The following is a 13322-nucleotide window of genomic DNA, read 5'->3' on the forward strand; positions in this document are numbered from 1 at the left end:
CGAAACTTGGTATCAGAGATTTTAGAATGGGCGCAGAAGATCGAGGCGCTTGGAACGCTATTCTACGTTCGGCTAGTGGAACAAATATTCTGTCATAGCCAATTAAAGTAAAGTAAGATAGATAAAAATGTCCTGACCTTGTGTTTTTTTTTTTTTGGCTTTCTAGACGACAGACAGACAGATGTCTAGTTTTTGATCATGTCAGCCTCAATCCTCGATGACAACATACCATACAGACTTAAAGTTGCCTTTAACGACTTTTGCAGAAGCGGTGAGAACTTCGAAGAAGAAGAGACTATAGAATACCTTTTTTGTGTATGTGTCCCTCACTAGCAGTCAGAAGGATTTCCACTTAAGGTTTTCATTTCTTTGAGAACCTGCCTGATTTAGCGAATGTGAACATTCGCAAGTTAAAAGCGATCAACGGTAGGAATTAGAAGGCATCTTCCTTTTTCTGTTCCTGTGGTATCACAATGGACAAAAACGTCCAAGTGAGTCTGATGGCAGGCTGCCACTTAAACCTAACCTAACCTAACTACAGCGATAATTTGGCGTTCTTTAAAAGAAGCAAAAAACACCAAAACCACTATTTAGGAAAAAACTTCCTTAATAGCAAGTAAAACAATCTTTCAGTAAAAGATTTTTTTAAGTAAAAAATTTTTCATCTTGAACTTGTTTTTGCAAAGTTTTTTTAAAGTTTCTTACCCCAATCCCGGATCTAAATACGTATTGCCACTCAATATGTGATTAGTTTCGAAAAGTTCTTCAACTCTCTTTCATAGTACTCTTCCCAAATACTCTAAGGATAGTGAAGAGATTACATTACAAAAATTCTATTACGATAATTGCTAGGATAGAATTTTGATAGCCGTAGCTCCTTGGGATTTGTCACCATTCTTAAGAAGGATTATTTCAATCCTCAATGATGACAAACTGATTAATTCAAACTTTGGTATTAATATTGTCAAACAAATAAAATCTAATTAAATTTATCCTCCTTCAAGGCCTGTTTCATCCCCTCATTTAAGAAAGAAACTGAAAATGTGCTGCTATGCTTGATCGCTGTCATTTCAATGCAGCATCTCTAACCATAACACCTTAACAACTATGCGCAACATCAATTTAAAATTAATTTCAATTTCTATTTCCAGAAACTACCAGACAAGGGAGGAAGAGACCTAGAGGTTTATATTTTGTTGGGAGAATAATTCAAATGAATCCCCCAAAGTATTTATTACAAATTGTAATAAATTGGAAACAGGTCATCACAGGTAAGAAAATGAAGTTAGCTTTCACTCTTTCCCCTACCAAACGCGACACTTACCCCAAAAAGCCAAAACCTCCATTGGTTTTCCCACACCAACGAGATGTTCCAATGAAGGCAACCAAGTATAACAAGTCATACTTTCATCCTTGGTGAGATACTCTCCCCTTTGACATGATAAGATATGTCACAATCCACGAAATTGAGATGCTGTCACTTTAAGGAAAACCAGAAAAGACGACCCCTTGGAACGTTGCTTAGCCTGCCAAGAAAGTTTGCAAAAAGTCCTAAAGGGGGAAATGGAATATATTGGACGTGGAGGGAAAGAAAAGAGTGTTGGTAGGAAATGGCAAAAAGCATAACAGCCCAACTAACTGAATAATAACAACAACAACAAATGACAGCAACAGGAACTCAAGGCAAAATGCCATAGCTTCTGTTTTACCTAAGCAGCAAATTTGTATGGCCTGAAACATACAATACAAGTGGTGGTTGGAAATGCTACATCCTGAATTGTGTGACATCTCACAACTCGTAAAGGCCATGGGGGAGAGACAAAAATAAAAATAAAGTCATGAAGTAAATTGAAAAATATCATAATTTAGTTATTTGTTGCAAGGAGCTGCTCGCCTCCATCGGCATGTCAAGAGGTCCTTTCGGTCATCATTTTCGTGTTACTTCACTATTGTTGCCGTTTTTGTCTCTCCCCTCCACCCTTCCCTTTTCCTTCCTTCCGCTTACTCACACTCTCATCCTGCAGATAGATAAAAACCAGCCAAATGTTGTTTACCAAGGACCGACCCTAGGTTCGAAGGTAAAAGTCGAAATCTCTCACCAGAGGGTTGCAGGAAGTAAATATTATGCTCTAAGTTTTGTAAACATTGTCAAGCTTTTAGTTGAGCAGCTACAATGAACGTGAAGCGTCGCTTATGGAGAGAAGTAAACCTTGAGTGCTAGAGTTCCAACACATCCTGTTTGGATAGTTTATATCAACTCACTCATCTAGCCAGCCCACCAATCAACCAACCAAAAACAGACGGCTAAAGTAAGCACTCAGAGTGTCAGTGCAACGAAACATGTAAATGCCATTAAGCTGGCCAAACTAAGCAGGCGAAAAAGGGGAAAGATGGTCGGGGGGATCAGGCGAAGAAACAAGTTTCCTACAATGAAAATAGGAAGAAAAACAAGCCAAGGGCAACATATACAAATGGAAGCTCCAGCAAAATAAAAATTTGACAAAATTGTTGTTGTTCAATTGGAAAAGATTTTTAATGAAAATTAAAACTCACAGCGATGCTCTTAGGAAAACCAAGACTAGTTTTCTATACAATCCCGGTTAAAAACACTGAAATCCAATTTCACTAAAAAATTCACCGGTGGTGTAGAATGACATCCTGGTGAAACCAAGGCACCTCATTCTTTAACTCCCTTTTTAAAAAAGTGCGATAAGGGAGACGTGTGAACCAATTCATCCTAATTTATGGGGAAACGTTCCCCTATAACAGCCCGCCGAGGGAAAATTTGAACGATCTTGATTATATGCAAATCAAACGAAAGGTATTTGGTAGTATATTAAGAATGCGACATCGAAAAAGTGGTCCCACTCCAAAAAACCTCTTTAGCGGACATATCTGGAAACCGACCTACACTATATGGGACTCAAAAATTGATTGGGAGTGTTGGTTATAAAGGGTGATTTTTTTGAGGTTAGGATTTTCATGCATTAGTATTTGACAGATCACGTGGGATTTCAGACATGGTGTCAAAGAGAAAGATGCTCAGTATGCTTTGACATTTCATCATGAATAGACTTACTAACGAGCAACGCTTGCAAATCATTGAATTTTATTACCAAAATCAGTGTTCGGTTCGAAATGTGTTCAAATTTTGACAAATTTTGTTCAGCGATGAGGCTCATTTCTGGTTGAATGGCTACATAAATAAACAAAATTGCCGCATTTGGAGTAAAGAGCAACCAGAAGCCGTTCAAGAACTGCCCATGCATCCCGAAAAATGCACTGTTTGGTGTGGTTTGTACGCTGGTGGAATCATTGGACCGTATTTTTTCAAAGATGCTGTTGGACGCAACGTTACGGTGAATGAACACATTTCGAACCGAACACTGATTTTGGTAATAAAATTCAATGATTTGCAAGCGTTGCTCGTTAGTAAGTCTATTCATGATGAAATGTCAAAGCATACTGAGCGTCTTTCTCTTTGACACCATGTCTGAAATCCCACGTGATCTGTCAAATACTAATGCATGAAAATCCTAACCTCAAAAAAATCACCCTTTATGAGGCATCTCTGTATTGGATTAAGTTTATGGAGGCCGCGGCAAACTCTTCGATTTTTGAAGGGCCGAACCCCTTTGACAACCGTCAGATTTCCGAGGAGAGTTAAGCGGTTTTGGCAAATTTTTTTGGGTGTGGGGGACTCCCCTTTCAAAGGACCGCCGAGCGGACATATTTACCAATCTTAACAATATGCGATTCAAATGAAAGGTATTTGGTAGTAGATTGATAATAAAACATCCAAATTAGGGGCCAAGGACCAAAAAAATGGTCCCACTACAAAAGCCTCTAGAGCAAATAAGAGGGCAACCTTTCTTATTTCGGGATTAGAGAATACGAAAACAAATATTAATCATTGAAAATCGCTTTATTGCTTTTCAAAATATTCCCCATTAAGATCTATAGACTTTTGCATGCGTTTGAACCAATTATTGAAGCACTTTTGTCACTCTGGTGGCTTCTGAAAGTATTCAAAAACGTTGACCTCTCATTTTATTTTTTACGTACGGTAATAAAAAGAAGTCATTCGGTGCCAAGTCAGGAGTAAACGGTGGATGACTCAAAAACGTTGACCTCTCATTTTATTTTTTACGAACGGTAATAAAAAGAAGTCATTCGGTGCCAAGTCAGGAGTAAACGGTAAATCGATGATTTGAGTGCTCAAAAATGCAGTGATTTCGAATTTCTTTCGATCAATCTACACGAGCCTTTTTTGAGCGATTGACAAAGTGTATGGGATCCAATGCGAACAAATTTTTTTGACAATCAAATTTTCAAGCAATATCGAATGTATGCTGGTTCCACTAATGTCTAAGATTGTCTCAATCTCACGATAGGTCACATGATGATCTTGCTCTTGTGTGCGCACAGCATCAATGGTTTTTAGAACAACAACTGATTTTGGACGACCTTCACGAAATTCGCCTGGGAGTGAACTACGACCACGCTTGAATTCACCATACCATCGATATACACTGGTCCTTAATGGAGCTTCATTGACAAAAATTAAGTTCATCGATGCACTGTTGTTGAGTCAATCAATGTCGAAAGTTGTAAATAATAATCGCACAAACATGTCCACGATTTAATTCCTTTCTTACGCGAGATGAATCTTTCAAGTTACTGTAAACAACACAAATAGCGCTCATATGTCAAAACGTTCTGAGTACATATAACCTCAAAAATGTTAAGCTTTACGATAGAGCTCTCAGTTGGCCGATTGCGATGCAAGGGTTGTCCAATCCCGAAATATAAAAGGCAACACTCGTATACATGTAGGCCGATCTGGACGATTTAGGACTCAGGCGAAAAAATGTTGGAAGTAGAGTACACATTTGAGATCTTTATTGTGGTCAAGCTTTGGAGACCATCCCAACGACAAAACAATGTTAGGAAGACCAATAATTTCTATTTGGCAACCAAAAAGGTCTTGGGAAACTAATTATTCGATTTTTATAAGGAGAGAATCTTATCTCATACCTTAATTTTCCAAAAAAGTCGGATTTCCGAGAGTCGAAAGGTTTTGTTGGAGGGTTATTCCCCCGGGGATGGCAACTCCCTCGCAGAGCGGACATATAGACTGTACTTGACAATATGAGATTCAAACGAAAGCTGCTAGTTCAATGACCAGATGGGCGCCTCACTCCCAAAACCCCCAGAACAAATAAATAAAACCCCCTGAACAGATGGAAAGTATTTGGGAGTAAAGTACAGATGTGACATCTTCATTGGAGTAACGTTTTTTTTTAGGGCGCGCCAACGCTCAAATTGGGCACTCCAAACGGTATTTGTTATATAATTTAAGAATTTTTTAAGGGAGCCAACCTTATCATCTACCTCAATTTTCAAAACCTTTTAATTTCAGCGATGTTTGAACCGATTTAAGAAAATTTTTGAGGGGGTCTCCCCCTTCAAAATCCGGCCGAGCGGACGTGCAGACCGATCTTGACAAGATGGGATTCTAATGAAAGGTAATTGGTAGTAGATTGAGAATCTGATTCTAAAATTTGGGAGCAACGATGGTAAAGGTGGTCCCACCCCCAAAAACCTCTTGAGCGAATACATATGTGGAACGATCGGGACTATAAGGGACTTAGGTAAGTGAATTTTCGTTCAAAATCGCACTGAGCGGACATGCAAACCGATCTTGACAATATTGGGACTCAAATGGTAGTAGATTGGGAATCCGATTCCAAAATTTGGGATTAATTTTGGGAAGGTTGGTCCCACCCCGAAAAAACTCCTGAGGATATACAACTGCGGACCGACCGGGACTATATTGGTCTCGGATGACAAATATTTTAGAGCAGAGTATCTTTATTGGGGTAAAGTTTTTAAAGGGCTCCCCAACGCTTAAGAACCTTAGAGAGCACATGTAGAACAATAATTTCAATGTGGTACCTAAAAAGGTATTTGGTACAAAATTCATCGATGTTGAAAGTGAGCGAACGTTATTCCATGCACTCTGAGGATGGGAAAATCCACATCGTTTGGGTGCCGGGCCATAACGGAGTAAGGGGAAATGAAAGAGCAGACGATTTAGCGGTGAAGGCCAGAGGACTGCCGTCAATAAACTTGGTTAACCCGAAGCCTTTCGGTTCGACGCAGTCCCATTTAAGGGAGCGGGCGACAAATGCGCATGCAACATTGTGGAACAGCGAAACGGTCGGTATGATGGTGAAAATCCTATCCAGATCATGAGAAGACGAGGCTATTACTGAAAGGAAGCAAGAAGGGGGTCGGTATAGTTATTGGTATCATAACGGGACACATAGGACTACGAGCTCACTTATGTAAAATCCATGCGGCAAGTGATAGCACGTGTAGGGCATGCGGGGAAGATGATTAAACGTTGGAGCATATCCTTTGTCATTGGCCGGCTTTCGTGTCTAACATATACCGGCACTTAGGTGGAGACACAATACCAGACATGAACCAACTTAGGGGAGTGGTATTGAAAACAATTAAGGATTTTGTAATAGCACGGAATTCCTAAATTAAAATGTTCTTTCTAGAGGTTACTTTATATTGGGTTGCCCAAAAAGTAATTGCGGATTTTTTAATAAAACTTAGAATGAACTTTAATCAAATATACTTTTTTTACACTTTTTTTCTAAAGCAAGCTAAAAGTAACAGCTGATAACTGACAGAAGAAAGAATGCAATTACAGAGTCACAAGCTGTGAAAAAATTTGTCAACGCCGACTAAATGAAAAATCCGCAATTACTTTTTGGGCAACCCAATAGTTTGTAAAGCGCGCAACAAGCCGATTACTGGCTTGGGTGTATGTCCATAGTGGCATGCAATTGCCAATTTTGCCCATGAACATTCCACTAAGGAACAGGAGCAAACTTCTCACATACCAATGAGTGCAGTCCGATTCAAGTTTAAGCTCTATGATAAGGGGCCTCCTTTTTCTAGCCGAGTCCGAACGGCGTACCGCAGTGCGACACCTCTTTTGGAGAGAAGTTTTATATGGCATAGTACCTCACAAATGTTGCCAGCATTAGAAGGGGAAAACCACCGCTGAAAATTTTTTCTGATGATCTCGCCGGGATTTGAACCTCTGCGCTACGGTGGCCTCCCATAGTGGCATGGACGGATTAATATCTGAACTTTTTTTCGACCTAACCTAACCTATTCCATGTACTTATTTTCACATAAGCCAATCTACAGCATTGTGAAGCGATTTGAATAAATTTTTGGGGGAAAATCCCCCATCCAAAAGCTCACGGAACGAACATTTAGGCCGCGCTTGACAGTATGAGATTCAAACGAAAAGAATTTGAAAAAAGATTAGGAATCTGACACCATACCTTGGGGTCAATGACCAAACCAACGTTCCAAACCCAAAAGGTTCGTGAGTAAACAATCGTATAGACCGATCTGGACCAAATGGGACTATGAAACCAATTCATTAGGTTAAGTTTTTGGAGGCCGCGCCAGCGACCAAAAATCTTTGAAAGGACATATAGACCAATGAGTTCCATTTGCCACCCCAAAAAGTATTTGAAACATAGTGCATCGATTCATAAGGGGAGCAGACCTTATTCAATAAACTTATTTCCACATATATCCGATCTTTGAGGACTATGAAGCGATTTAAGTAAATATTTGGGTATAATCCCCTTGTCAATACGTGACTCAACTGAAAGGTATTTGGAAATAAGTTGAGAATATGAAACTAACCATCATGGATAAAACAGATGGACCGTCTATGGCAATATGGGACTCAGACAAAAAGTATTTCAATGTAGAGTATGGTTAGGTTAGGTTAGGTTGAAAAGAGGGTGCAGATATTAATCCGCTCCATGCCACTGTGGATTTACACCTAAGCCAATAATCGGCTTGTTGTGCGCTCCGATTACTGGCTTAGGTGTATGTCCACAGTGGCATGGGGCGGATTAATATCTGCACCCTCTTTTCAACCTAACCTAACCATACTCTACATTGAAATACTTTTTGTCTGACACCCATATTGGCATGGGGCGAATTTATATCTGAACGCTCTTTTTAACCTAACCTAACCTAGGGTATGGATGGGACAACCAAACTTAGGGTCGAGATTTTAGCCAACCAGTAGTAGGAGCAGAAATGACGAAGAAATTTTCTTCGTTTTTTTAAAAACTTTAATTTTTATTCTCTTATAGATTTGCACTGAAATTTTTTTATGACGATTGGAACGTTAGCGTGATGTAGTCATATGGCAATCTTTACCATAAAACGAAACAGTAGCAAATTTTCTCAAAGACTAGCGTTTATACTCAAGGTTATGGCAAAAGGTATCTACACTTGATATCGGACAAGTTGCTAAGCAATCAATGAACAGAGTATGGAAATCCCCTTTTGGTATTTTTGCTTGATTGGCTAATTAATCCATAAAAATAAAAATAAACACTTTTTATAGTTAGTGAAAATCTAATCGCAACGAAAAAAAAAATACAATTGATTAAATGCCACACGCTTGCACCTGATAGATGTACAGAGCGCAACGATTTCTACAAAGGTGTTAAAATGTTGGGGAATAAATTCAAGGCAGAGCTATTGGCCTTTTCTCGGAATTGTTGATGATAACGCTAACAACGAAAGTGACAATTTGAAAAAGCTACCTGCAACAAATGGCCTACAAATACTCATACCAGTATTTTTGATAGAAGCATAAATGGGTTGAGTAAAGTTAGCAGATAGCCGGAAGTTAAGGTTGAATAGTCATTTATAGAAAAACACTTAAAGTTGCCTGTATGATTTTTCCCCGCCATTCATCTTCCTGTTGCCACTATCCCCCTTAGTGGCAAATTCCAAGAAATGAAAGCATGGAAATGGGAAAAAGCAAATAAGAAAAATAAAAGCCTTTTCCACAACTGCCGAGAATTGAACCTTGGCAGATTGAGGGGAGAAATATTTGTTTTCTCCCCTCAATCTGCCAGCTGTTTTCTCTAGCTGGAGGCATTTTGGGCGGAGTGTGGATATGAGTGGTTTGCTAGATAATATTCTTAGCCGTGTGTATCATCGCCCTCCGCACAGTGTGTCAATTTATTATGCACCACATTTCACACAATGGCAAACGAAATAGACCATACATTTGCGAAATCATTTAAAATGTAACTGGGTTGTTGAGAGGATAATGGAAATGAACAAGAATGTTGTATTAAACAATGCTATAGAGCCTTGAAACACCATACCTGTCATATCAATGAAATTTTTATATTATAAGGTGATAATGAAAATGGAATTCCATTCTAGTCGGAATGCTTTAAAATATCGAACTAAGACCTCTAAGGTTGGTCTGGAATCAAACATAGGCTATATTAATTTTTGATATCGGGAGGGGGGCGGCCCCTCCCCCTTACCGCAAAAGTACTACCCAAAAATAAAAGTGTACCGATCGGTGCAATATGGGATTCAAATGAATCAAGAATAGAATACGAATTTCATAATAAAAGTTGGGTCTATGTACCTGGGAGTCCGCCCCAGCCCCAATACTCCTTAAAATAGGTTTATTTGACGATAATGACAATATGGGACGCAAATGAAAGGTATTCGGGAGTAGATTGCGAATATGATCAGTAAGTAGGAATGGGCTTAATAATTTATTGATAACGGAAGGGGGCGGACCCTCCTCCGTTACCGCAAAAACACCACCCATAATCAAAAGTGGACCGATTTGGACAATATGGGTGTCAAGAGAAAATGTATGCGGAAGTAGATAACGAAACTGGCATACAAATTTTTGTTGAAGTATAGGGGGTCACTCCACCCCCTATAATTTTTTGATATCGGGAGGGGGACGGCCCCTCCCCCTTACCACAAAAGTACTATCCAAAAATAAAAGTATACTGATTGGTACAATATTGGATTCAAATTAAAGGTATTCAAGAGTAGAATACGAATTTCATAATAAAAGTTGGGTCCAAGTACCTGGGGGGCCGCCCCATCCCCAGAACTCCTTAAAATAGGTTTATTTGACGATAATGACAATATGGGACTCAAATGTAATATATAATTTTACGGTATCGGAAGGGGAACGTCCCTCCCCCTTATGCCAAAAACAAAATCAAAAGTGTATAGATCGGGACAATGTGGGATTCAAATGAAAGGTATTCAAGAGTAGAATACGAAATTCATAACAAAAGTTGGATCGAAATATCTAGGGGCCGCCCCAGCTCCAAAACCCCCTAAAATAGGTTTATTTGACGATCATGGCAATATGGGACTCAAATGAAAGTTATTCGGGAGTAGATAACGGAAGGGGGACGGGCCCTCCCCCTTATGCCAAAAACACCACCCAAATTCAAAAGTGGGCCGATAAGGACAATATAGATATCAATTGAAAAGTATGCGGGAGTAGATAGGGGGTCACCCCCCACCCCACAAAAACTCCCAAAATGGGCACATTAGCCAATCACGTATATATGGGACTCGGTTTATTTGTTCCGTATAGATTCATAAACGGCAAAACTGATTTTCTCGAAATTTTCGCATATTGTATAGTCTGGTCTGGAAGGAAACGTAGGCAAAATTTTTCGGTATGTGAAGGGGGACGGACCGCCAAAAACACAACCCAAAATCAAAAGTGCACCGATCGGAACAATATAGGTATCAAATGAAAGGTTTTGGGGACTTGAATAGCAATATTGTTTTAAAATTTGGGTTCGGAAGGGGAACGAACCCTCCCCCTTATGCCAAAAACACAACCAAAAATCAAAAGTGGGCCGATCGGGATAATATGAGTATCAAATGAATGGTATTGGAAAATTGAATACGAAAATTTTATTAAAATTTGAGTCTAAGTATCCGTGGGGCCGCACCAACCCAAACAGACATATTGGACGTTCATTTCAATATGGGGCTCAAATGAAAGATATTCGGGAGTAGATTTTGAATCTGGCATACAAAATCAGATCGAAGTATAGGGGGTCACGCTACCCCTCAAAAACGCCGCCAGACCCATTATGACTACATGATACTTGGCTGAACCGATTTTCTTAAAATTTTCATAAATTGTGTACGTTTGTACGTTTGTCTTGAAGGAAACATAGGCTATATAATTTTAAGATATCGGGTGGAGGCGGACCCTCCCCCTTACCCCAAAAACGCCACCCATATCCGAAAGTGGTCGGATGGGCACAATAAGGGTATCAAATGAAAGGTATTGGAGGCCAGAAAACGAATATGGTATTAAAATTGGGGCCAAGTACCCAGCAGACCCCCACCCCAATCCCAAAACTTCTCTAAACAGATATATTCAAAGTTCATGATAATGTGGGACTCAAATGAAAAGTATTAGACAGTAGATTACAAATATGGTATAAAACATTAGGTCCAAGTAATGAGAGTTCGCCCACCTCCAAATACCCTCAAAAGGACATATTAGCCGACCATGGCTGTATGGGACTCAAATGAAAGGTATTGAAAAGGTAAATTTGCATTCAAGTCTAGGTGGCGCTTTTCCTCCTAAAGACCCATTATTTGACCCATTATGACAATATGGGACTCAAATGAAAGGTATTTGAAAGTAGAAAACGAATTTGATATCCAATTTTGGAGCCAAGTGTTTTGGGGTACGTCCTAAAGCACCCCCTAAACTGAATTTCATTTACGTTGGGAACAAAGGACGAATTTGATATCTATTTTCAGTGCAACGAGCCGGTGGCCGCCCCAGCCCCAAAACACCCTCCAAACGGTACATATTTATCGGTCATGACAATATAGGGCTCATATTAAAGGGATTAGGAAGTGCAGCACGAATTTGATTTCCATATTTGAGTCGAAATGTTTTAGGTGTCATCCCTCCCCTAATGAGAACAGGGTAAAAGGAAGAACATTACCACCAGGAATCGAGAAGGGGCAAATCCTCACACATCAATGAGTTTGTGTGAGAAGTTTAAACTCAATGATAAGGGACCTTTTCTATAGCCGAGTCCGCATGGCGTCCCGCAGTGCGCCACATCTTTGGGGAACATTTTTTAAATGTGCATGCATGGCACTGTACCTCGCAAATGTCGCCAACATTAAGAGGGGATATACACCACTTTGTCCGATGTTCTTGCCATAATTCGAACGCGTTCAGCGTTATAGGCTAAAATGGCACGAATTCGATATCCGTATTCAGGGCAAAGTGTCCCCGCCCTAAAAAGATATTAGAGAGTTAAAGAAGGCGCAGCGGAGCTGGCTCCGTTCGGCTAGTAAGGTATATTTTTTGAAATTATTTAATATTTCATTTTTTTGTTGGTTTAACCAGCTTAGACCAATGTTTTTTATACCCTTCACCATAGGATGGGGATATATTTATTTCGTCATTTTTTTTGTAACTACTCGAAATATTCGTCTGAGACCTCATAAAGTATACATATTCTTGATCGTCATGACATTTTATGTCGATCTAGCCATGGCCGTCCTTCTGTCCGTCAGTCTGTCTGTCTGTCGAAAGCACGCTAAGTTTCAAAGAAGTAAAGCTAGCCGCTTGAAAATTTTCACAAATACTTTTTATTGTTTTAGGTCGGTTGGGATTGTAAATGGACCATATCGGTCCATGTTTTCATATAGCTACCATATAAACCGATCTTGGGTCTTGACTTCTTGAGCCTCTAGAGAGCTCAATTCTTATCCGATTTGAATGAAATTTTGCACGAAGTATTTTGTTATGATATCCAACAACAGTGCCAAGTATGGTTCAAATCGGTACCAGTTTTGATATAGCTGCCATATAAACAAATTAGGGGTCTTGACTTCTTCAGCCTCTAGAGGGCGCAATTTTTATCCGATCTGGCTGAAATTTTGCATGAGGTGGTTTGTTATGACTTTCAACAACTGTGTTTAGTGTGTTTCAAATCGGTCCATAACCTGATATAGCTGCCATATAAACCGATTAGGGGTCTTGACTTCTTGAGCCTCTACAGGGAACAATTCCCATCCGATTTGGCTGAAATTTTGCATGAGGTGTTTTGTTATGACTTCCAACAACTGTGTTTAGTGTGTTTCAAATCGGTCCATAACCTGATATAGCTGCCATGTAAACCGATCTGGGATCTTGACTTCTTGAGCCTCTAGAGGGCGCAATTCTCATCCGATTTGGCAGAAATTTTGAACAACGGTTTCTCTCATGACCTTCAACATACGTGTCTAATATGATCTGAATCGATCAATAGCTTGATACAGCTCCCATATAAACCTATCTCCCGATTTTGCTTCTTGAGACCCTACAAGGCGCAATTTTTTAACTTGGTTTTTAATTTTTTTAATATTAAAATTTTTTTTTTTTAACT

At 39.5% G+C, this 13322-nt stretch overlaps 1 protein-coding gene across 2 annotated transcripts in view; it reads right to left on the minus strand.

The window, feature by feature from the left end:
- The window catches only part of LOC106085674 (box A-binding factor), a 393172-nt gene that overhangs the window by 254646 nt on the left and 125204 nt on the right, over window positions 1-13322 (minus strand). The window lies entirely within an intron of this gene.

This window comes from Stomoxys calcitrans, chromosome 4, assembly GCF_963082655.1.
Source record: "Stomoxys calcitrans chromosome 4, idStoCalc2.1, whole genome shotgun sequence".
In the NCBI taxonomy this organism is placed as follows: domain Eukaryota; kingdom Metazoa; phylum Arthropoda; class Insecta; order Diptera; family Muscidae; genus Stomoxys; species Stomoxys calcitrans.